The sequence below is a fragment of the Hydra vulgaris genome, chromosome 04 (assembly GCF_038396675.1).
Source record: "Hydra vulgaris chromosome 04, alternate assembly HydraT2T_AEP".
NCBI classification, from domain to species: domain Eukaryota; kingdom Metazoa; phylum Cnidaria; class Hydrozoa; order Anthoathecata; family Hydridae; genus Hydra; species Hydra vulgaris.
The window spans coordinates 8,127,501-8,131,166 of record NC_088923.1 but is presented as its reverse complement, the minus strand read 5'-3'; the positions used below and the strand labels follow the sequence as shown (position 1 = coordinate 8,131,166).

Here is a 3,666-nt window from a genome sequence, read left to right as displayed (position 1 = left end):
AGTATTATACTTTGTTCTTTTACGTAGGTATAATAATTTAGCTCACTTTTAACAGAGTCATTGCATTCTGAGCTAAAATAATCGGTGAAATCACTTTCTGAGCTATAAAATATATGTAAATCTTTTATTTCTGAGAATTCTCTTTGAGATTTTTTGTGTGTGCAGATCTCTCACCGTTTTTAAACACCCTTTTTAAAGCTAATATTGGAACAGCCAAGAGAACCATGTTTTTTTTACTTATGCATTTTCAAAAGCATAATGTCCATACATTTAGTTTCTTTTGTTCTTTTTCTGTTTATTGTTATTTCGTCCATCACAATTTTTATGTCATGTCCTAACCAAATTACCTTTTTAGATTCTATTAAAAAGGTCTCGTTATCCTTGATTGCTCTTGGTGTCAACCTGTTTTTAAAGGATTGCAGCTTTTATATTTTATTAAAAGAGTTTCAACTTCTTTCTTAAAATTATGTTAATTAGACCGTAAAATGCACTGTATGCTACGAGCTCTGTGTCCTCTAAGTTCCTTCCAGCTTAGATATAATGCAGCAGTTTTTTTCCGCTTCTGGTCAATTTGGTGTAAATATACCCAGTGAAAAAGCGCACATGGGATACGCGTGGATTTTTTCCACATGTAACCCATGTGGGGATTATTATTTTGTCCCATGTGGGTTTCATATGGTAAATCCCACATGGATTCCATATGGTAAATCCCATATGGGATACGCGTGGGTTTTTACCATATGTAACCCATATGGGGATTATTATTTTGTCCCATGTGGGTTTCATATGGTAAATCCCACATGGGTTTTATGTGGTAAATCCTACATGGGATATAGGTGGAAAATACTACATGTTATAGATCTTAAATGCCACATATTTTAATCCAAATGGTATAAAAGTAGTCAATATTAGACAAATGAAAGTCCGAATGCTTCTATGATAATTTTTAAAATTCTTTTAATTTGAAAATTACTTAAATAGTAATTTAAAATTAATCATTGAAGCTTTCAGAGAGGCTTAACTTAATCTGGTATTTGCTACTTTATCCCATTTGGTATTCAAAACGTGTAGCATTTTTGATCTTTTACATGTGATGTTTTCCACCTATAACCTATGTGGGATTTACCTTAAACTATTATGACGAAATTTTATAAAATTAAAAAACGTGTTGCAAAATGAATTTATTTAAAAATAAATGCTATTAATCAATACATCCAAAACGAATATTAAAAATATTATTTTTTCTTTTGCAATTTACACGCCGTTTTTTGTCAATTGAATTAATTAAATCGCTTCGGCTTGTATAATACCAAGGTTTTTAGTATCTTCTAACTTTCTTCAAACATTTTCTTAAAAAAAAAATATAAATACAAATATATATAAATATATATATAGAAAGAGAGAGAGAGAGAGAGAGAGAGAGAAAGAGAAAGAGAGAGAGAGAGAGACAGAGAGAAAGAGAGAGAGAGAGAGAGAGAGACAGAGAGAAAGAGAGCAATTTTAATAAGGAACCTTTTTAGTCGAGCAATTTTAATTATTAGCCAGTTTGAAGTCATTAATGACTACAATATTTCACAAATAATTATTTCATAATTTATTACTTACAATGACTAACGTATTATGCGTAATTGAACACATATTATGCGTAATGAGCTTGAACCCATAAGAAAAATCCTGAAAAAAAGTGATCAATAAGGATAAGTAGTTAAACAAAAAAACAAAAACAAAAATGTAAAAACCTACTTTTTCAATGATGTAGACTTCTATAATAACAGGCCTTGACATCGCGCAAAATGCCGTAAAAACTGAAGGCCGATTAAACTTTCACTTTTACTTATATTGATATATTTTTATATTAGGTAGGGTGTAATGGCAGTCTATGTTTTCTAATAATAATCTCTAGTAAAAACGGAAATATAAAAAGAAAACCAAAAAATTGTTGAAAGATAATCATGCTTTTCGTATTTCAAAATTCATTAAGAATATTTATGTAATATTAAATAGTATCAATAACAAGCAGAACCATAATAAAGTATATATCTATATATTAGAAAGATAACTGTATTTTTAATTTTTTTTGCTAAAAATGGTAACATAAAAAATCACCAACAATATAAAACACCAACAAAAGTTGATTCAAGCAAAAAAAAAAGTTTTATCAATATATCTCAACAGGGTTAAAGTCCTTATACTTGGCAACTTATAGTCATTACACAAACAATCATATAAACTTCGTCGCATAGCAAAATACTCACGCTCTACATATAATATCTGAAGTAAATAAAACTTCACCAACATTAACTTTTCTCATAGCATTAAGGTGTTCGAATAGAATATTTGACAGAAGCGAACTTTCTATATTTTTTAAAAATCTAACTGCTTCAAATAAAGCTGATTTTGTTTTTATTAACTTTAATTTGTTTACAGCTAAATATGAAATATTACAAATTGTGCCATTATGGTTAGCTACAATAAATAATCATTAAAAATTACTAAAATAAATAATGGAACACCAAATTTGTACATTTTTGATTGTATGTGTAAACTTTTTTTATTAAGCTGGAAAACAATAACATTGTTATTATCACTTAACAAAGATTGAATATTGTCAAATATAAGTTCATCCTAAAATGCTTCGAAAACTGCTTGAAGTTACACTTTTTCTAACTTTACTTGCTGGTGTGGCTATACAACTAGGCGGAATATTTTAAAAACAGATGGTGGGTTTAAAGGTCGTTGCTTCCCATATTTGCTTTTAAAAGGTGCTTCATTTGGCCAATGCAGTTGACATAATGCTATATAGTCTGTAACAATAAAACCAGTTCTTGGGATAGCTTCACTACATCCTTTTCTCTCCTCTAGATTCTTCGGGAATTTATAAATTGATGTTTTTGTCGTAGTTAAGTATTGATATTTTTGTTGTAGTTGTAATTGATATTGTAGTTGTAGTTGTATAAATTGATATTTTTGTTGTAGTTGAGATAGTTCGACTTGCAAAGAGATACACAGCATTTTAAAGGCATTTTTAAGGCATTTTAATTATTAAAAAAACTTATCGTTAGTTTGACAATATTATTACCTTACAATGTTAACGCCTTGAACCTTACAACGTTATCGTCTTGATGTTGGGCTATCTAATTTATAAACCAATCACATTTTAAAGATTTATTAAAAAAGCGCAAACACAAACTTTCGTCTAATGTTAAAAGATGAAAATGTAAACAAAGTATTAGGAATTGGCCTTCATTTTAACAACTTTGTTACGCGATGTCAAGGCCTTTTATTATAGAAGGCCGCGGTCACACATAATATAATATTCTGAAACTAATAAACAAACATCTAAATTTCTATAAGTAAATTTATTCTCTCATTATTGCCTTCATATTCTTATTTTCATATCATAATCTATTATGGAATTATTTATATAACATATAACAACAATATTATTAAATTTGTGATGTTCAAATATCATATGAACATTCTCTAACATGTTCATATGATATTTGAATATAGTTCTTGAGTATATTATCTACAAACAATTGACTGATGCAAGTTCTAATGTTGTCAAAAACCAAGCATGCATGCATGGGACACTGCAGTGTCCCACAAAGAAATGCAGGTTTGAAAGTCAAATTTTGTTTTATTAAAAATAAAAATTAAAATAGG

At 28.6% G+C, this 3,666-nt stretch overlaps 1 long non-coding RNA gene across 1 annotated transcript in view; it reads right to left on the bottom strand.

Annotated features, from left to right (window-relative positions):
- Window positions 1–1,204: 1,204 nt before the first annotated feature.
- The window catches only part of LOC136078973 (uncharacterized), a 5,673-nt gene continuing 3,211 nt past the window's right edge, over window positions 1,205–3,666 (bottom strand). Inside the window, exons 2-3 of the long non-coding RNA XR_010637830.1 lie at window positions 1,606–1,674; window positions 1,205–1,349 (exon numbers count right to left, since the gene is read on the bottom strand). This is a non-coding gene — a long non-coding RNA (uncharacterized LOC136078973). The remainder of the gene's footprint in view (window positions 1,350–1,605; window positions 1,675–3,666) is intronic.